The sequence below is a fragment of the Suncus etruscus genome, chromosome 16 (assembly GCF_024139225.1).
Source record: "Suncus etruscus isolate mSunEtr1 chromosome 16, mSunEtr1.pri.cur, whole genome shotgun sequence".
Classification (NCBI taxonomy): Eukaryota; Metazoa; Chordata; class Mammalia; order Eulipotyphla; family Soricidae; genus Suncus; species Suncus etruscus.
Window position 1 is genome coordinate 11247680 of NC_064863.1, and position 22869 is coordinate 11270548.

A 22869-nucleotide genomic window follows, 5' to 3' on the forward strand; every position below is an offset into this window, starting at 1 on the left:
TGATATCGAGGTCTTTAATCCATTTGGATTTTACCTTTGTACATGATGTTAGCTGGGGGTCTAAGTTTAATTTTTTGCAAGTGGCTATCCAATTGTGCCAACACCACTTGTTGAAGAGGCTTTCCCTGCTCCATTTAGGATTTCCTGCTCCTTTATCAAAAATTAGATGGTTGTATCTCTGGGGAACATTTTCTGAGTATTCAAGCCTATTCCACTGATCTGAGGACCTATCCTTATTCCAATACCATGCTGTTTTGATAACTGTTGCTTTGTAGTACAGTTTAAAGTTGGGAAAAGTAATTCCTCCCATATTCTTTTTCCCAATGATTGCTTTAGCTATTCGAGGGTGTTTATTGTTCCAAATGAATTTCAAAAGTGTCTGATCCACTTCTTTGAAGAATGTCATGGGTATCTTTAGAGGGATGGCATTAAATCTGTATAATGCCTTGGGGAGTATTGACATTTTGATGATGTTAATCCTGCCAATCCATGAGCAGGGTATGTGTTTCCATTTCCGTGTGTCCTCTCTTATTTCTTGGAGCAGAGTTTTATAGTTTTCTTTGTATAGGTCCTTCACATATTTAGTCAAGTTGATTCCAAGATATTTGAGTTTGTGTGGTACTATTGTGAATGGGGTTGTTTTCTTAATGTCCATTTCTTCTTTATTACTGTTGGTGTATAGAAAGGCCATTGATTTTTGTGTGTTAATTTTGTAGCCTGCCACCTTGCTATATGAGTCTATTGTTTCTAGAAGCTTTTTGATAGAGTCTTTAGGGTTTTCTAAGTAGAGTATCATGTCATCTGCAAACAGTGAGAGCTTGACTTCTTCCTTTCCTATCTGGATTCCCTTGATATCCTTTTCTTGCCTAATCGCTATAGCAAGTACTTCCAGTGCTATGTTGAATAGGAGTGGTGAGAGAGGACAGCCTTGTCTTGTGCCAGAATTTAGAGGGAAGGCTTTCAGTTTTTCTCCATTGAGGATAATATTTGCCACTGGCTTGTGGTAGATGGCCTTCACTATATTGAGAAAGGTTCCCTCCATTCCCATCTTGCTGAGAGTTTTGATCAAGAATGGGTGTTGGACCTTATCAAATGCTTTCTCTGCATCTATTGATATGATCATGTGGTTTTTATTTTTCTTGTTATTGATGTTGTGTATTATGTTGATAGATTTACGGATGTTAAACCAGCCTTGCATTCCTGGGATGAAACCTACTTGATCGTAGTGGATGATCTTCTTAATGAGGCATTGAATCCTATTTGCCAGGATTTTGTTGAGGATCTTTGCATCTGCATTCATCAGTGATATTGGTCTGTAATTTTCTTTTTTGGTAGCGTCTCTGTCTGGTTTAGGTATCAAGGTGATGTTGGCTTCATAAAAGCTATTTGGAAGTGTTTCTGTTTGTTCAATTTCATGAAAGAGTCTTGCCAAGATTGGCAGTAGTTCCTCTTGGAAAGTTTGATAGAATTCATTAGTGAATCCATCTGGACCTGGGCTTTTGTTTTTCGGCAGACATTTGATTACTGTTTTAATTTCATCAATGGTGATGGGGGTGTTTAGATATGCTACATCCTCTTCCTTCAACCGTGGAAGATTATAAGAGTCCAAGAATTTATCCATTTCTTCCAGGTTCTCATTTTTAGTGGCGTAGAGTTTTTCAAAGTAGTTTCTGATTACCCTTTGAATCTCTGTCATATCAGTAGTGATCTCTCCTTTTTCATTCCTGATACGAGTTATCAAGTTTCTCTCTCTCTCTTTCTTTGTTAGGTTTGCCAGTGGTCTATCAATCTTGTTTATTTTTTCAAAGAACCAACTTCTGCTTTCGTTGATCTTTCGGATTGTTTTTTGAGTTTCCACTTCGTTGATTTCTGCTCTCAGCTTTGTTATTTCCTTCTGTCTTCCTGTTCTTGGGTCCTTTTGTTGAGCATTTTCTAGTTCTATTAGCTGTGTCATTAAGCTACTCAGGTAAGCTCCTTCTTCCTTCCTGATGTGTGCTTGCAAAGCTATAAATTTTCCTCTCAGTACTGCTTTTGCTGTGTCCCATAAGTTCTGAGAGTTTGTGTCTTTATTGTCATTTGTTTCCAGGAACCTTTTTATTTCCTCCTTGATTTCATCTCGGACCCACTGGTTATTGAGCATGAGGCTGTTTAACTTCCAGGTGTTAAAGTGTTTCTTCTGAGTCCCTTTGGAGTTCACAAATAATTTCAGAGCCTTGTGGTCAGCGAAGGTAGTCTGCAAAATTTCTATCCTCTTGATCTTATGGAGGTATGTTTTATGTGCCAGCATGTAGTCTATCCTGGAGAATGTCCCATGTACATTGGAGAAGAATGTGTATCCAGGTTTCTGGGGATGGAGTGTCCTATATATATCCACTAGGCCTCTTTCTTCCATTTCTCTCCTCAGGTCTAGTATATTCTTGTTGGGTTTCAGTCTGGTTGACCTGTCCAGTGTTGACAAAGCCGTGTTTAGGTCCCCCACAATTATTGTGTTGTTGTTGATATTATTTTTCAGATTTGTCAGCAGTTGTATTAAATATTTTGCTGGCCCCTCATTCGGTGCATATATGTTTAGGAGAGTGAATTCTTCCTGCTCTACGTACCCCTTGATTAATATAAAATGTCCGTCTTTGTCCCTTACAACCTTCCTGAGTATAAAGTTTGCATTATCTGATATTAGTATGGCCACTCCAGCTTTTTTATGGGTGTTGTTTGCTTGGATAACTTTTCTCCAGCCTTTTATTTTGAGTCTATGTTTGTTCTGACTATTCAGGTGCGTTTCTTGTAGGCAGCAGAAGGTTGGATTGAGTTTTTTGATCCATTTAGCCACTCTGTGTCTCTTAACTGGTGCATTTAGTCCATTGACGTTGAGAGAAAGAATTGTCCTGGGATTTAACGCCATCTTTATTTCAAAATTTGGTGTGTCTTTTGGGTAGTCTTGTCTTAGATTAGGTCTTTCAGTTTTTCTCTTAAGACTGGTTTTGTGTCTGTGAAGTTTCTGAGCTGTTTTTTGTCTGTGAAACCATGTATTCTTCCATCAAACCGGAAAGTGAGTTTTGCTGGGTATAGTATTCTGGGTGAAGCATTCATTTCATTCAGTCTTGTCACAATATCCCACCACTGCTTTCTGGCATTGAGCGTTTCTGGTGACAGGTCTGCTGTAAATCTCAGGGAAGCTTGCTTGAACATGATTTCCCCTTTTGATCTTGCTGTTTTCAGAATTCTGTCTCTATCTGTGGGATTTGTCATTGTGACTAGGATGTGTCTTGGGGTGGTTTTTCTGGGGTCTCTTTTGGTTGGTACTCTTCGGGCATGCAGGATTTGATCACATATATTCTTTAGCTCTGGAAGTTTCTCTTTAATGATGTTCTTGACCATTGATTCTTCCTGGAAATTTTCTTCCTGGGTCTCTGGGACTCCAATGATTCTTAAGTTGTTTCTGTTGATCTTATCATAGACTTCTATTTTCGTCTGTTCCCATTCTTTGACTAATTTTTCCATTGTCTGCTCATTTGCTTTAAGTTTTTTGTCCAATCTCTCCTGCTGTATGGAATTGTTATGTATCTCATCTTCCACAGCACCAAGTCTATTCTCAGCTTCTGATACCCTGTCCCAGAGCTTATCCATTTTGTCATTCACTTCGTTTACTGAGTTTTTCAGGCCTGTTAGTTGACATGTTATTTCAGTTTGGAGTTTTGTCATTTCTGCCTTCATATTTTCTTGGTTCTTATTAGTGTTCTGTTCAACTCGATCCATGGTTTCTTGGAGTCTGTTGAGCACCTTCCATATTGCTAGTCTAAAGTCCTTATCTGAGAGGTTGATTAGTTGTTCAGTCATTATCTGGTCCTCAGAATTGTCATCTTCATTCTCTATGTCTGATGCTGGCCTGCGCTGTTTCCCCATTGTCACATTTGTATTGTGGGTTTTTCTACGTGTTGTAGTGGTATTCATTGTCTATATGATGTAGGCAGCACACTCCTCTGGCTCCTCCCTTTCTGGATGGGCTGACTTGCCTCTAAGGGAGGGGAGTCCTCCGTGGATGAAGCCTCACACTGGGTCAAATCTTAGGCCCGAGCATGTAACAGAGAAGACAGTCCAGAGAGAAATGTTTGCTTCTGTGATATAGCGCCGTTCTTAGTGTGATTTTTCCTTCTTGTTGCAATGGAGTTCTTTCCTTAGAAAGAGTGCACGGCCGCGTAGCGAAGCGGAGCGGCCGTGCTCCTCTGAGCCTCTTTTTGCCCCACTCGCAAGAGTTTCACGCAAGAGGACAGTAGACAGACATAGACAGGTCACACTCACAGTCTTTCACAGCTGAGCCCCACTGGGCCGGTGTACTTTCGCGGATTTTCCCCCGCCTGGTGTCACACACAGGGAGCCAGCTTTTGCAAAGGATAGCCGGCTTTTATGCTCTGAAGTCCCTCCCTGAAAATGGCGTCTGGGCGAGCGAGGTTTCTGGAGGCTCTTTTTGCCCCACTCGCAAGAGTTTCACGCAAGAGGACAGTAGACAGACATAGACAGGTCACACTCACAGTCTTTCACAGCTGAGCCCCACTGGGCCGGTGTACTTTCGCGGATTTTCCCCGCCTGGTGTCACACACAGGGAGCCAGCTTTTGCAAAGGATAGCCGGTTTTTATGCTCTGAAGTCCCTCCCTGAAAATGGCGTCTGGGCGAGCGAGGTTTCTGGAGGCTCTTTTTGCCCCACTCGCAAGAGTTTCACGCAAGAGGACAGTAGACAGACATAGACAGGTCACACTCACAGTCTTTCACAGCTGAGCCCCACTGGGCCGGTGTACTTTCGCGGATTTTCCCCGCCTGGTGTCACACACAGGGAGCCAGCTTTTGCAAAGGATAGCCGGTTTTTATGCTCTGAAGTCCCTCCCTGAAAATGGCGTCTGGGCGAGCGAGGTTTCTGGGGGCTCTTTTTGCCCCACTCGCAAGAGTTTCACGCAAGAGGACAGTAGACAGACATAGACAGGTCACACTCACAGTCTTTCACAGCTGAGCCCCACTGGGCCGGTGTACTTTCGCGGATTTTCCCCGCCTGGTGTCACACACAGGGAGCCAGCTTTTGCAAAGGATAGCCGGCTTTTATGCTCTCAATTGTTCTATTTTCAAAGTCCTATTGCTCTAATAGATCAGCACAGAACATAATATTCTAAAAGAAAATAACTGACAATAAGTGTAGTCAATTAAAATATTCTCTTTTGGGGGTTGAGTCATACCCAGTTGTGTTCTGGGCCAGGAGGGTCTGCCCTCAGGGGTCACTCGGGAAGAGTTTGGAGGACCAACTGTGGCCCCAGGAGTCAAACTCAGGTGGGCTGAGTGAAAGATATTCACTGTACTAGCTCTCCAGCCCCAAACTATTATTTAAATCATTATTTAAATATAGGGGGCTGGCTCACATTTTGCTATGCATATTAATTCATTTTATTCAAAACTGTGTGCCAACAACTCTGACAACTAATTATCATTGTTTGTTGTTGTAAAGATTTTATTTAGCATTTGCAAAGAAGTTGAGGAAATTCTATGAAAATCACCTAATTAGTAACTGAGCCAGACTTATGTAAAAATCTGTCACTGAAACTGACATACTTGCTCACTACAAATATTCTCCCATGCTCCCTAGTGAAAAATTTATTTTATGTACACTGACTAGTATAAACAATTATATCATATGCCTCCTTTCCAAGAGTCATTTAAATGCTTTGTAGATTATTTTCCACTTATTTTGGCGTGATAAATGAGAGATTTCAAATTCCTCCTCTCGGGCTGCCCTCCTGAGCCTTGTTTATAGACTGATGGGCCAGCCTTGTAAAACAGAGAAGGAAGGTCTTATGGGAAGGTACAGCTTGCTTTGATTACCCATTTTAGATCATGGAAACCCAAACAGTAGTGATTTTTATTAAGTGTCTTAATAAGAACCAGTGAGACAACTTCGGTTTTAGAAAGTGCAGGCAAGAACTTTTTTTTAATGACATATATAAAAGACTGCAATATTTTTGTTCTTAATATTAGCACCTTGTCTGAAGTTAGACTCTCTAATTAAAAAGAACAAATAAAACAAAAATCAATGTGTGTGGCAGTTTTGGGCAGGATTTCTCAGAGTTCAGTTCAACTTTGAAGCTAGAAAGTTTAGAAGGAATGTGCATAATTAGAATTATGTGCATAATTACAGCTCTTATCATTTATACAGGAACTTGGAAAGAAGAAAATGCATTAATAAATCTATGCCATTCCTGGAAACCAATCAAATTTTGAGTGAGGGGAGTGGTACTGGGCTACAACCAGCAATGTTTACAAGTTACTCTTGGCTCTGCATTCAGGGATCACTCTTGGTAGTACAGGGGAATTATGGAGTGCAGGGGATTGAACCTGGATTGGCCATGCACAAGGTAAACACCCTATCTACTATACTCAGGCCCTATAAATCAATCTAAGCATAATTTAAGCCTTTGGCTTTATGTTTCAATTAAATGCCAATTTTTTTAAATATACCTAAAGTTACTTCTTCCAGAAAAATAAGTGATTTGATGATGTTCAGTAGAAGTTTTCTCTGATTCTTTTGTTTTTTAGGGTTTTTGTTTTGTTTTGTTTTGGGGTCACACCCGGTGATGCTCAGGAGTTACTCCTGGCTAGACTCTCAGAAATTGCTCCTGGCTTGTGGGACCATATAGGACGCTGGAGATCGAATCAAGGTTCATCCTGGGTCAGCCGAGTGCAGGGCAAATGCCCTACCACAGTGCTATTGCACCAGTCCCTCAGTAGTTTTCAACTCAAAGTCCTTGCTTAAGTGTGTGGGAGTTTAGAGGTCAGTCAAGGATCAGGTATATATGCCTTGCTAGTACAAGACTCCAAATTCAATCCCTGGCCTATCATGCCTCTCATAACCACTGAACATATTCCTGGTGGTGTCAAGTATTCCTAAATCTAAGAAGCATAACATTGGCAGGCCATGTACTTAATCAAGCCCACTAGCTCAAGATGAAGCCCTGTTTGAGTGGCCCAGAAAAAATATATGACTGGTGATAAAACAACATATTGTTAATAATATCTGGATCAAAAATTTCTTTGAAATAAATGAAAATGAAGACAACTACCAGAACCTATGGGATACAACAAAGCAGTATGAAGGGAAAAGCTAATAACTGTTCAAGCACACACCAGAAATTAAGTGTTCAAATCTAATTGATAGCATCTTAATTTGAAAATATTTGTACACAATACATCAGATAAAGGACTAATATTTATGCTTTATAAAGCACCCACAAAACTCAACAAGAAAAAACCAACAAATCCATTAAAAAATGGATAGTAGAAACAAACAAAGAAGACATTTAGCCACTAGACAAATGAAAAAGTGCTTATCATCACCCATGATTAAGGAAATGCAAAGTAAAACAACATCATCTTGTGACAGTGAGACTGGCACCTTGTACATAACAAAAAGTCTGAAAACAAACCTTGTCTGGCAGGAATGTGTTGATAAGGAATCATTCCTCTTCCACTGTTGGTGGAAATATCATCTGAATCAATTTCTATGAAAAGCAACGTGAAACGCAAAAAATAGGATTGGAACACCCATGAAACCGGCTGCACCATTTCTTGACACTATCCCCCTAACACAAAACGTTAATTTGAACAGATCTATGAACACCGATATCATCTATTCAACTAAGTACCATTGCCAAGAAATGGTAACTGGGGCCGGTGAGGTGGTGCTAGAGGTAAGGTGTCTGCCTTGCAAGTGCTAGTCAAAAAAGGACAGCGGTTTGATCCCCCGTGTCCCATATGGTCCCCCCAAGCGAGTGGCAATTTCTGACCGCTTAGCCAGGAGTAACCCCTGAGCATCAGCCGGGTGTGGCCCAAAAAAAAGAAAGAAAGAAAGAAAAAAAGAAATGGTAACCAACCTGAATGAATGAATGAATGAATGAGTGAATCGATAAGTAGTGGTATATATACACTGTTGCAAGTCAGCCCCTGAAGAGGTTGACTGATGGAGGGATGGAGGATGAGGTCTTTCCGCTCCAGCTCGAAGCACGAGTCTGCCACCCTGTTCAGCTGGCGGTTCTGAGGTGAAAGGGCAGGTAAACAGCTCGCAGACAGTCAGGCTTGTGAAAATATTAGCTTTATTCGGTGGACAAGACTGAAGTCCAAAGTCTCAGCCTCAGTTCCAGCCAAAAAGCCCTCGCCTTCCACAGACCCTTGTTTTTATCCCCCAGAATCAGGTACCACCCAATGGTGGAAGCAGAATCAGGTACCACCCAAGGGTGGGGGCAGAATGCCAGGTCACACCCTAGGGTAGGGCACAATCACTGATCAGGGTAGGATCAGTAACATAATAATCCCATAAAATATTTACATACACAACAATACACCACAAAATAATATACAGCTCTAAAAAACCATGCGATTTACTAAAACCTGTGCAGAATTAGAGGTTACTACTGCATTGAGTGGAATGAGTCAGAAGGAAAAAGATAGACATAGAAAGAGCCCCTCATATGTGGAATTTAAAAATACAACTCTTATCTTACATTCCAGCACCAGCCAGCCATAACAGGGGTCAGTCCCTTTAAATAAGACATTGATCCTTTAAATATGACCCTAATTTTGATGGTCTGCTGAGTATAAAAAAAACATCCCCGACATTGAGAGTTGGGAGAGACATTTGGAGAGTCGGGAAGAGAGAGTTGAAGGAGCAGGAAGAGTTTGTTGGCAGTTGGAAGAGAGAGTTGGAGAAGCAAAAGGAGAGACAGCAGTTGGAAGAAATAGTTGGATGGTCCCAAACCCAGATCGCTCTCTCTTTCTCTTTGTCTCTCCCTTGGCCCAAGGCCTTGTCAGAGGCCCCTAGGATTCTCTAATAAACAAGACTGAGATATTTGTCAGAGTCTTGCCTGCAAGGCTTCATGGACTCCAGCAGCATGAGCCCATCTCTGATACACAATTAGGTAGCAACAAAAGGCCAAAACAACAAAACAGAAGCACTGGTCCAAGTAACTGAGCAAATGTGGGTGCAGGGTTGAAAGAGACATATGTTGGGGTTCTTGGAAAAGGAAGGTGGGTACATTCGTGAGGTGTGAAGTTGGGATCCAGTGCACAAAAACTATCATTAACAATATTGTAAATTATAAAACCTAAATAATTAAAAAAAGCTTTCAAAATATGCAAATATGTGTCTGTGTATCTGTCTTCATGTTAGTGGCATGCTCTAGACAGCTGAACTCTTTTTATAAAGTATTAAATGTGCATGCACTGAACACAGTTCAGTTTTGAACACAGTTGTTTTGAAAATTAAATGAAAGAAATGAATTATATTAAGGTCAATATATAAAATGTATAATGTCTTCATTGTTCACTTACTACATTTTATTATTTTTTTGTTTCTTTGGGGGCCACTCTCCAGAAATGCTCAGATGTAATTCCTGACTCTGAACTCAGGAATCACTCCTGGTAGTCTCCTGAGACCATATAATAAGCATGAGATCGAACCCAGGTCAGCTGTGTGCAAGGCATGTGCCTTCCATCCTGTACTATTGCTCCAGCCCCCATTTACTATTTTTTATATTCTTGGTTTCACTGAATTTAATGTTTTTTTCACAACAATACAATTAGTGTCTTAAAATGGACTGCTGTGGATGTATTTATGCCAGGAAAAGTTGTATATTCTATAAAACAATCCCTTTTGATTTAATTTGGTTTTGTATTTTGTTTTATTTAAGAATCCGATTGACATCCAGTGGTCCTCAAACTATGGCCCACGGGCCTCATACTGTATTTGTATCTGTTTTGTTTCTTCATTTCAAAATAAGATCTATGCAGTGTGCATAAGAATTTGTTCATAAGTTTTGTTTTTACTATAGTCGGACCCTCCAATGGTCTGAGGGACAGTGAACTGGCCCCCTGTTTAAAAAGTTTGAGGACCCCTGCGGCATAGACAATCATTACATCTATGTTCATGTTTAAGCATTCATATAAAATATATATACACACTTTAACTGTGAAAAAAACAACAAAGTGTATTATGAACAATCTTATAGCCATGGTGTTTAAATAAAGTAATTAATAAAAAAAGAAATAAAAAGATAAATGTGAATAAACAATAGAGAACATGAAAAAATATATACACAAATAGTTTTTTTAGTTCCATGCATATTATTTTAACTTGAAAAATGCACAGATAAGAATTTTTTTCACTTCCCTTTTGTGGCCTGTCTCTATTCTCTGAATCAACCATGACCAGGGAACTGAATTTTTTTTTTTCAATTCTGTTTCTAGTTCCTTAAATAGAGTTTACCATGAGGTGAGTGGTTCATAACAATTCACAAAAGAAGTAAAACAGCAAATAAATGACTAATCATTCTCATTTAAAAGTTCAAAGGGGTTCACTGAACTATCATTGTTATAGTAGAAGGAGCCAATCAAAGACCCCCAAGTTTCCAGGGAAACTTAAGTTTCACAGACTGTTTTCACCAAAGAGTGATCAATAATGATTTAAGGGGCCAAAGCAATAATACAGCAGGTAAGGTAGTACTTTTATATTGCCAAACTGGGTTTAATGCCAGATACTACATAGGGACCCCCAAGTATTGTCAGGAGTGACCACTGAATACAGATCCAGGTGTAAGACAGAGCACCATCTGATGAGGCCAAAACAAAAACAAATATGGCTTATAAGTGCATGTACTTCTGTATGCAAGCTGGCATCTATCCACCGTTCTCTCCACCACAGTAGAGAAGACTAAGGTGCAAGCTGTTGTGTTCATCTCCAAGTTCACAAATCTGATTCTTGCCAAGTTGAAGTCTCATGATTAATGAACATGGTATGTTTCTAATTTCAAAGAATAAACTTGAGTTTTTCTCCCTTAGTGATCAACACCCCATGTCCCCATATGCAAGTTGCTCTGTCAATATCTCCATCAACATCCGTCCATGAGATTTCTTGTAGAGCCAGGGAAGTTATCCATAGGGAGGAGGAACATCAAGAACAAGAGATTTCAATTGCATTCAATACTATTTTTCAAATAAAGGGATAATTCACTGAAAGCTAAAATTAATCAAAGGGCAATGCACTCTAAAGAGCGAACTAAGTCAGGTAAGATGTTATGTCTGCCCTATTAATATTATGTCCACAATTTTCCTTGGAAATAAGAACTCGGCCTTTCCCCAGTTCAGGTTCCATTTTAATTAGTAGAGATGTAAACCATTAATATGCTTCCCTTTTATTTTATTTTATTTTTTTTTATTTTTGGGTCACACCCGGCAGCGCTCAAGGGTTACTCCTGGTTCCAGGCTCAGAAATTGCTCCTGGCAGGCTTGGGGGACCATATGGGATGCCGGGATTCAAACCAATGGCCTTCTGCATGAAAGGCAAACACCCTGCCTCCATGCTATCTCTTCGGCCCCATGCTTCCCTTTTCAATTGAAGATAAAGCTGGCTTTTTGTATTTTCTATTATATCCTTGGGAAAAATTTCTGCAAAATCCCCAAAGCTCGAGGACCTTCAAAAGTAGGACCTGGCTAGTGTACTGCACTAGTTACCCTGGGACCATGTATCAAATAGGCTGTGCTAGAATTGGTCCTTTTTCTGTTATTTAACAGTATGAGTCTAGCTGTACTCTTATTTGACCCACAAGTAATTTCTCTAGAAAAGAGTCTGCTTACTTACTAACCATCAGCACAAGACACTGTGACTGGAACTTTATTATGTGTCAATCATTGTTCTAAAATATATACTGTCTTTTTCTGTTTAGTTCAGGGTTTATGTTTATTTTTGAGCCACATAGCTGTATTCAGGGTTCTGTATTCAAAAATTAATCATAGAGGTTCTCAGGGGATGATATGAGATGCCATTATTAAAAGTGGATCAGCTGCATGCAAGACAAGAGACCTACCTGCTGTACCAGATCTCTCACCCTCTATAAACTCATTTTCATATTTACAACAGCCTCTTGAATTAACTACTCTTAATGTCACTAAATTTTTCCATATCTCAGTCTGGAGGCACATGTTAATCCTTGGGGTTGGGTGAGGTCATGTAACTGATTCTCATCCATGAGTTGTAAGGGAAGTTGTCTCAGAAGAAGTTACAAAGATTCAGCTTGACCACATTTTTTAAATTTTATTTTATTGAAATAATTGTGATTCCAGAGTACTTCATAGTTGAATTCAGATATAAAATGAGTCCAGGCTCTTCCCACCACCAGTGTCAACCTCCCTCCACCTATGAACCCAAAGTGCATTCTATATCAACACTCTTTGCTCCCTGGCCTTGCCAGTATAAGCTTAGATTGTTAAAGTTTAGTAGACCACATTTTTTTTTTTTTTTTTTGGTTTTTGGGCCACACCCGGTAACGCTCAGGGGTTACTCCTGGCTATGTGCTCAGAAGTTGCTCCTGGCTTGGGGGACCATATGGGACACCGGGGGATCGAACCGAGGTCCGTCCAAGGCTAGTGCAGGCAAGGCAGGTACCTTACCTTTAGCGCCACCGCCCGGCCCCCTATTTTTTTTTTTTTTTGGAGTAGACCACATTTTTAAAGCTTATACACATGTCCTGATTCTAGCTGCCCCAGTAAGAGCAGTTTCTTCAAGATAGGGGAATGGAAGGTATCAACTTTTGCAAACCCTTGACCCTGGCTTATAGAAATGAGATGATAAAGTGGGAGAGATGTTTGTTGAATGCTGAGTAGGATTGTAGCATAAGGACATTAGTCAAGGATCTTGAACAGTTTGATCATAGGAGAAGTGAAGGATTTATGTGCATCAAAGCCATAGTGTCAACACTTTTGTATACATGTGACCCAAACTATAATAATTAAACTTTTTTAATTCAAGTTTTCCAAGAAGATAAAGTGCTGGGACCCTGAGTCATTGGAGAAAGCATGCTAACTAACAGCGCTGAAGGGTGAGGAGTTGTAACATTTTATGCCTGTAAGTATTTTAATTATTAACAGCATTGTAAATCATAGAACCTAAATAAAAAATGAAGAGAAAAAAAGTGTCTGTCCAAAATATTTAGATCTGCAGATATAAAAAGTAGATTGGTGGTTGCCAGAGCCTGAGGAGGAGAATGGGAAAAGCCAATGGGGAAAAGATTTTATTTTGGGAGTTATGAAATGTTTTGGAATTACATAGTGCTGATTGTTTTACAACTTTGTGACTACACTTCATCCATTAAGTTATAACTTGAGCTGGATGGATTTGATGGTATGTTATAGATCATGAAAAGAAATAAAGACTACAATGAATGGGAGGGTAGTTTATCTTTATTTTGCTCCTTTTTACAACTATTTAAACCAATGAGTCTAAAAAAAAGCTCTTCCAAACCAAAAATTATCATTTCCTTTGAAAGCGAATGACTTCATTATGTCTAATTGTTCTAATTAGATACTATTATTATCAGCAGCATGGAAAGTAACAATATGCCTTCCATATTTCTTGATGTTTTTTCAAAATAAAAACATAACTATTATCATCAGCAGCATGGAAAATAACATTATGCCTTTCATATTTCCTGATTTTTTTAAGATAAAAAACTTATAAAGTGAGAATGCTAACGAAAGCGAAGACATGAAACAGAAGGAACAATTTCTCACATCTTTTTTCTTGCCTTGACCCTATTGTATGATTTTGAATTTCATGATGAATAAAGCTCATAGGAACTAAAGTTAAATTCTTTATGTTTGTTAGTTTGATATATTGACCCTGTAGAAACAGTGCGGGCAATTGCAATGATGCGATGTGCTCCCGAGAGTACAGAGCAGAATTCCCAACTCTCACTTCTCTCATGAAAGTCCAAGTATCTGGGCTTTCTGAAAGGGTTTGGGGGTAAGTGCTCAACCCTTGCCCCATTGAAGCCCACAGATTACTCACAGAGTTTTGCCCTACAACTGCCTCCATACCAATAGCTCAGACTCACAGCCTTTCCACTCATCTCTGCAGAGACTATTAGATGCCAAACAGTCTGGGTATGATTTTGTGGCTTACATCTCCAGAAAGCTTTGGAGCTAAGTCTCCATGCTGCACCTCTATATTTCCATATGCCCCTTGCAACTATGCCAATGAAGCAGAGCTCTCTGCCATGTCTGTGCAAGCAATCAATGAATAGACACATGCAACTCTCAAAAGAGAGTTCCAACTAGCAGGAAAAACTTGTAGACATACCGGCCTTACAGCTAATCACACTGGGACCTTTCACAAGGCCCTTATGAGCCACTTGCTGCCACCATATTAGCTCATCAGCCCAGCATTACAAATCTTCAGATTTGTGGACAATGTGGCTGCTTGTGCAGCTGCTGGACACCTCATAATTTGATTCTAATTTTCTAGTTGTGATGATCAAATATTAAGTAAATTATTTCTATATCCTAAGGGATAGGTTTCGGGCAGGTTGGGGAATTGATGACCAGGTCAGATGGAATTTTACATTCACTGTGGAATATTGAATGCCAGAAATAACTGTATTCAAAACAACTCTGTAATCACCACAGTGTCTAAAATAAAAAATTTAATGAGAAAAATAAAATAATAAAGCTGAACTGTCTAGAGAGATAGAAACCTTTGCCTTTGCAAACTACTGAGATTTCAAGCTGATTGTTAACACAGTTGTTAAGCACCAAGAGTAACTGTTTGAACCAATGTTTGTCATTGCAGTAAGGGTTCACCAAAGTAGCCTGGTAAGAGTATCTTATCACAAGATCCTTTAATTACATTTTAAAACACCTTATTTCTATTTGAGGACTTATTCTGGGTTTTCTAGTGGACGTGGATTTGGGAAGGACACTACTCAAAGGAGAAAGTGTATTTCAGCTACCTTGAGTAGAACCAAGGGGGACCCTAAAGCTAGTAAAGCTTCAAAATTTCAAAAAAGTTTAGAAAACAGAGATAAAGTTGTGCAAACTGATGTTCAGGGTTTGGGAACTAGCAAGCCCTAAAATTGAAATCTCTTGTCATTGAAAATACAGATACCTTGAGTTCAACTCCCTTCGAATAACCTCTCCTAGTATGGGTGAAACTCCTTAGTTGTAGATTTTCACTAAATATCTTAGCCTTTCCCTTCTTACCACTAAAAGAGAACTGGGTCCAGCTAGTGATCTTCTTAATTCACAATTGTATGAACATGGCTCTTAATTTATGATGAGGAAGCATGTAACTGTTTTTTACTTGTAGTAGAGCAGGAAATGAGTTAAACCTGCAGATATTTTCTTTGACCAGAATTTCTTATCCAGATAAGCCTAAGCCCCCAGGTTTTTATACTTAATTAAGTCATTTTTCTGGCATCCCAAATTAGTTGGAACCTCTTTGGGATATGTAACAATAGAACCACCAATAGAATCCTTTTTTTTTTTTTTCATGTATCAAGTCTTGGTTTTACTTCCCAGACTCATGGTGGTTGGTAAGAAGGAGATAGATGATGATGATGTTAATGATGATGATGATGATAGATAGATAGATAGATAGATAGATAGATAGATAGATAGATAGATAGATAGATAGATGGAAAGGGAGAGAGGAGGGAACAAATATTAATTTCCTTCACCAAATTCCTATATGGGCTACATGAAAAATTTATAATCCTGCTAATTACATAACTGACCTCATTTTTATTTGATCAGCAAAAACATATCATTATTATGCATTTGTGGGTCCCAGTCCTCCTTTGCAACCCCAATTCCTCTGTTCTGCCCCCCAGCTACTGTCCAATGTGTCTGATATTGAAGGGCTCCTATATCTACAGTTTCTCTCTGGGCCTTGTGTTTCTCTGTTCACCACAAGAGGGGAAATCAGAGTCTTCTACCTTCAAATGCCAATAATTTTGAAAGCTGCTGGTAGGCTCCTTTAACAAAGTAAGATAGCTGTTGCTAAAGAAAACATTATTCCTAAAATCAGGGAGGCCTAGGCTCTGCATTTGTCTTGCAAATAAAACTGGCACAGAAAACCCATTCATTTTGCACTTCATCCCTCCATATCTAAAAGAAGGTAGCAGCACTGCACCTGAAAATTTCTGTGAGATCATTGAAGTGAGATCATTTCCTTTTCTGCCTAAACTACACAAGTATGTGAGATTGTGGCTGTTCTGAAAAAATCTACACAATCTTGCTTTGCTTACAGGAAGGGATTCTTCTATTCACCTCAGAACTGCCGATCAGCACTGTGTTTAAGACTTGTTGACAAGTTCATTGGAAGGCATATGTGCACAATCAGAGGCAGAGCTTCAAAGAGAAACACCATCATCATCATTACAGGCTTTCTGGAGGACAGATTCTTTCCAGTCCTCAACAATTGCATCCAGGTTTCCTCCTCAGGAAGTCTCTCACTTGATCGACTCTGTTGCTTATGTCAATGATCATCAGTTTCATCAACTGAAACCATTGGGACACCCTTAATCTTCACTACCACCTATCCTGGGAATAGAGAGAAGACTTACTAAGTTTCTCAACAAATGGACTAAATAAGGAGGAAGATTTATAGGGCTCTAAGGTGAACTCTCCTGCCATGTAATGCCTCTATTTTACTGTGATCTGGAAATTTTTGAGTTAAAGATAATAATGAATATGTATTCAGGACCCTAATGTGCCATTTTTCCATTATGGATTTCAATCAGATTTTTATTAAAAATATTTCTAATGATGAGATAGGTAGGTTGTGATTTTGTTTTCTTTAGAAAGAGAGTTTTATTTTGTTCATGATAATTTTATTTTATGTATGTGAAAAGTTCCAGACTCAGTGCCTGAGCTCTCTACTGTCATTGGGATTATTGTGTTCTAGCTCTGAGACTCAATTTGAAAAATATCTTAGTTGGCTAATGGAAAATTAAACATGTTGATGTCTACAAATTAGATCTATGAGCCTCTTTCCAAGTATGCCATTCTAGACACAGCAATGAGAAGTTAAGTGATGCTCATGAATGCCTCAGGGGTGGAATAATTGTAAAACAGCTCTTGGAAGTCTTATGAGCTCTGGGATCTTATGTTCTGCTGTCACCTCCAGGATTGGGGAGAAGGCTAAATCTAAGACACTGAGCAGAATCCAGGAAAGCTGGTGTCATCAATAGAGGCAAGAAAAGCTAGTTCTGGAAGAACTCTGCTGTTGATCGCTTTCTATACATTCCCCTATGAAACATAGAGGACAACTGGATTTAGTAATTGCATGGACAGCCCACAGCTGTGGATGTCCCCTAGCAAATTTATTCCTGCATAAATCAAAGTCCTTGGTGCTTACTGCCAGGCATTTTCTTCTTTGACATCTATAATTTAAATATAAAACTCTTGGGGACACAATATCTGGAGCACAGTGAATCATGTCACCAACTTAAATGATGCCACCTGCATTCTTGGTTTCACTTGGAAGGCTTTTAGAATCTTTTCTCTAAAGGGGTATGAACAGCTGGCTACCAGATGCCAGTCTTTACTCCATGAGTTGAATTGGTAACGAAGTTGGGATAAATTTAATGACCATTCCTCACTTAAGTAACATGGTTACTTCCATACATAATATGGACCTTACATATTATGTGTTATATAGAGTCAGAATTATGTAAGTAAAAAGATGGTAAGGGGGAGAGGAGACAATTCTAAACATAGTCCCTATAAAAAGAAGACTAAAATGAACAACTTTTTAGAATTTTTAGTTTATAGCTCTGCCTAGATGAGTAAGCAAATAAAAATAAACATGCAAAATTAAGACCATCTTTTATAGCATCTTTCAAAAGAAGTATAAAACCACTGTATGCTTCAAGACTTTTTTGACTTGATCAAACATATCTATGGTACAATAAACAGCAGACAACTCAAGCTCTTCCTAAGCACCAATAACCATAATTTTGCCTTAATAGTGTAACATTTAATTTTCTGAAACTTTTAGGCAAACTGATGTTAATAGAATTCTCAAGATAACTTGCTTTAATTTTAAAAATAAGTGTAGATAACATATAAGTAAAATGAAATCCTTTAGGATTGGAGCAATAGGACAATGGGTAGAGCACTTACCTTGAATGTAGCCAATCTAGTTTTGATCTGTGGCATTTCATATGGTCCCCAAGCACAGCTAGGAGCTAATTCCTGAATGAAGAAGCTGGAGTAACCCCTGAGAAATCTTAGGTGTGTCTCCACCACAACAGCAATAAAAATGAGACCATTTTATGTGTATGGTTCAATGTGTTATAACAACTATCTACCAATATAACAGTCACACAGCAAGATTTAGAACATGCCCATTGGTGTCCCAACTTTCACTTCAGGTTCTCTTCTAGGCCTGCTCCACATACTTATGATATATTCAGACCATTTTTCTGTCCTAGATTTGTAAATGAAACCATGTTGTCTATTTGGTTTTTGTGTCTGTTAGAGTTCACTGTCTCTAAGATTCATTCACATTGTTAAAGTAACTCTTGTATTTTAAGGTATTCTATTTCTGAGTTGCAACGCATTGCAAGGTTCTAACCTTGGTGAAGTCATCTTTAGTTATTTATCTATTGATGGGCATTTGGGTTATTTATAATTGTCTTGCTTATTTTTGTTCCATTTAAATTGTTCGTTGATTCATGTAAAAGTGGATATTCTATTCAACATAGTGCTGGAAGTACTCGCAAAAGATATTAAAGGCATCCAGATAGGAAAGAAATAAGTCAAGCTCTCATTGTTTACCAATGACATGTTACTATATTTAGAAAACCAAAAAGACTCTACCAAAAAGCTTCTAGAAACAATCAATTCATATAGCAAAGTGATAGGCTACAAAATTAACATGCAAAAATCAATGGCCTTCTTGTACACCAATAATGATATAGAAAAAATGGACATTAAAAAAACAATCCCACTTACATTAGTGCCACATAAACTTAAAAACCTTGGAGTCATCTTAACTAAAGAGGCGAAGGACCTACAAAAAAGACTACAAAACTCTGCTTCAAAAATAAAAGAAGACACATGGAAATGGCAACACCTACCCTGTTCATGGATTGGGAGGATTAACATAATTAAAATGGCAATGCTCACAAAGCATTATACAGATTTAATGCAATACCTCTAATTATACCCAGGACTGTCTTCAAAGAAGTGGATGAAACACTCCTGAAATTAATTTAGAACAATAAACACCCTCAAATAGCTAGAACACCCCTTAGGAAAAAGAATATAGGAGGCATTACTGTCTCCAACTTTAAATTGTACTATGAAGCAATAGTTATTAAAACAGCATGGTAATGGATTAAAGACAAACCATCAGATAAATGGAAAAAAACTGAGTATTCAGACAATCTTCCCCAGATATACAATTAATTAATCTTTGATAAAGAGGCAATAAATGCAAAATGGAGTACGGAAAGCCTCTTCAACAAGTAGTATTTGGACAACTGGTCAATCACATGCAAAAAAGCAAATTTGGGCAGTCCAAATGGATCAAAGAACTTGATATCAGACCCGAAACCATAAGATACGTAGAACAACATGTAGGTAAAACACTTCATGACATTGAGGTTGAAGGTATATTTAAGAAGGAAACAGCACTCTCTAAACAAGGGAAGTAGAGATAAACAAATGGGATTACCTTAAACTGAGAAGCTTCTGTACCTCAAAGGAAATAGTGACTAGGATGCAAGGCCACCTACAGAATGGATTAAGCTATTTACCCAATATCCATCAGACAAGAAGCTAATATCTGAGATATACAAGGTACTGATATAACTTAAGAAGAAGCAAACATCTAATCTCATCAAAAATGGGGAGAATAAATGAACAGACTCTTCTTCAAAAAAAAAATACAGATGGCCAAAAGGCACATGAAAAAAATGCTCCACATCACTAATTATCAGAGAGATGCAAATCAAAACAATGAGGTACCATCTCACACATCACAAAGAACAAGAAAAAAAGTGGACATTTTGCTGTTCATGTGAAATTATTAGGGAATAGTGTTCAATAAATCTTTTGTTTTCACTTTCTGTAGAACTTTTCTCTTATCTTGAGCAAAACAATCTAAGAATTGAAAAACTGGGTTTCATGATAGGTGTATTTAATCATGAAAATTAAGTTTTTATATGTGGAAAACACAAAAGTTGGTAACTTCATAGGTACCATCCTTCTCTAAACTTTCTAAGCTCTCCTACCAGCATTATAAGGCATTTTATAAGCACTTGTCTGTTCTTAGCATTGTCTACCTCACATTTTAGCCTTGTTGGATCTAAAGAATTAACACTCTATAGCTTTAGTTTTAATTTCCTGTTAAGATGGACAATGAAGACGCTTAAGATAGAAGAGAGCAGCAGGTGCACTGCATCTTCCAGTGTGCCTAGACTAGTGTCGGTGCATGCCTAATATTGAATGAATAAATTTTATTCAGTTATCTTCAATAGGATTTTAAGAATTTCTGTGTCTTGACTATTTTTATGATGTTCTATGAACAAAGGGTACAGATATATCTTTTTTAACTTTTTGAATAAATACTTAGTAGTGACAATAATTTCGGGGTCAAATGATCTTTGAAATGTTTTATTTTTAAGAAATATCCATACCATAATTTTAAAGAATCTCCACACTTTAATCTCTATATCATAAGGCTGCATCAATTTATAGTCCCACTTACAATATAATAATAAGGATTTTGCTAAAATGTGTTGTTTACAATCTGTCTATATTGCTCATTTTCACCCATTGAAATTACATCTCATTATTATTATTCTTTTGGTTCATTAAAATAAAACATATTTTTCTTTTTTTAAATTTATATTTTGGGCAAAGTGAATTCCAAATCTTTCACAGTAATATTTAAGACACATAGTAGTAATGAATGAGGGGCATTCCCACCACTAGTGTTGTCCTCCCTCCACTCCTGTTCCCAGCATGCATCCCTCTTCCCCCTCCTCTACCACCCGTAATTCTAGTGCAACTGTTCCCCCACACACACACATGTACAGATTGATGTAGATTGGGTATCATTTTTGTTGTGGTTGACTTTGGATTTTGTGTTCAAGTCTGATCATTTTTTATTTCCACCAAATGGACATACGGCTATCTGGTCTTGGTACCATTCATTTTTCTCCCTCCAATTATGAGGCTGATCAAGGTGATTTCAGTAATGTGGCTCTATTGGAGAAAAAAGAAGGGATATGGGAGGAGTCCATCTAGGTGCTGTAAGTATTCCTTTGGGAGAAAAAAGGCGGAAAGAAGAAAAAAAAGAATAAAGTAGCGAAACAAAATAAAATGAGACAAGACAAAAACAAAACAAAACAGAAAACCAATAAGGGAGTAACAAAAAAGCACAAAAAGGATTAAGTACCCGGGAGTGCTGCAGCAACTGCGAGCACAGTTGATACGCCCAGAAAGGAAGAAGCTGCTGAACTCTGATGGAACTCTGATGTCAGCACCTCTCTCTATCTTCTGTGCTGTTCTGCATTCTTGGCCTGATTTCATCCTGTGTGTGGCTTCATCTGCGGATGGCTAGCCTTCCCTGGAGATGAGTTGATATGTCCAGAAAGGACGAAGTTGCTGAACTCTGCTGGAACTCTGATACCAGCACCTCTCTCTGTCTCCTGTGCTGTGCTGCATTCTCAGCCTGATTTCATCCTGTGTTTGGCTTCTAGCCTTCCCTGGAAGTGAGTTGATACACCCAGAAAGGGAGGACCGCTCAACTTCACTACGTGGCCACGCACATCATTTAGCCAATGAATACAACCACAACACGTAGAAAAACCCACAATACAAGTGTGACAATGGGGAAACAATGCAGGACAGCGCCAGACATAGAGAATGAAGATGGTAACTCTGATGACCGGAACATGGTCAACCAACTAGTCAGTCTCTCAGATAAGGAGTTTAGAGTCGCAATATGGAAGATGTTCACAGAACTCAAAGAAAGTATAGAAGAGAACACTAATAAGAATCAAATGAATCTGAAAATAGAAATCAGAAAATTCCAAACTGAAATTTCAGGTCAAATAACAGGTCTGAAAAACTCAGTAGATTAATTGAAGAAAAACATGGATGAGCTTTCCCATGGGTTAACAGCAGCTGAGGATAGAATTAGTACACTGGAAGAAGCAGCAGAAGAGATTGGAAAAAAGCCTTAAATCAAATGATCAAAAAATGGAAAAATTACTCAAAGAATGTGAACAGATGAAAATAGAAGTCTATGATAAGCTCAACAGAAACAACTTAAGAATCAATGGAGTCCCAGAGACCCAGGAAGAAAATCTCCAGGAAGAATCAATGGTCAAGAATATCATTAAAAATAAACTACCAGAGCTAAAGAATACATGCGAACAAATCCTGCATGCCCGAAGAGTAAGAACTAAAAGAGACCCCATAAAAACACCCCAAGACACATCCTAGTCACAGTGACGAATCCCACAGATAGAGACAAAATTCTGAAAGCAGCAAGATCAAAAAGAGAAAATACAATCAAGGGAACATCCTTGAGATTTACCACAGACCTGTCACCAGAAACACTCAAGGCCAGAAGGCAGTGGTGAGACATAGTGACAAAACTCAATGAAATAAATGCTTCACCTAGAATACTGCACCCAGCAAAACTCACTTTCAGGTTTGAAGGAAGAATACATGGTTTCACAGACAAACAACAGCTCAGAAACTTTTTTTTGGTTTGTTTTACTCTCTCTATTATGGACTGGTCCCTCTGGGCCTTGTATCTACTGAATCTGTATATTACTACCAATAAAGTTTTTTATTTTTTTGGTTTTTGGGGCCATACCTGTTGATGCTAAAGGGTTACTCCTGGCTAAGCGCTCATAAATTGTCCCTGGCTTGGGGGGACCATATGGGACGCTGGGGTATCGAACCGTGGTTCTTCCTTGGCAAGCGCTTACAAGGCAGACACTTTACCTCTAGCGCCACCTCACTGGCCCCAACAGCACAGAAAC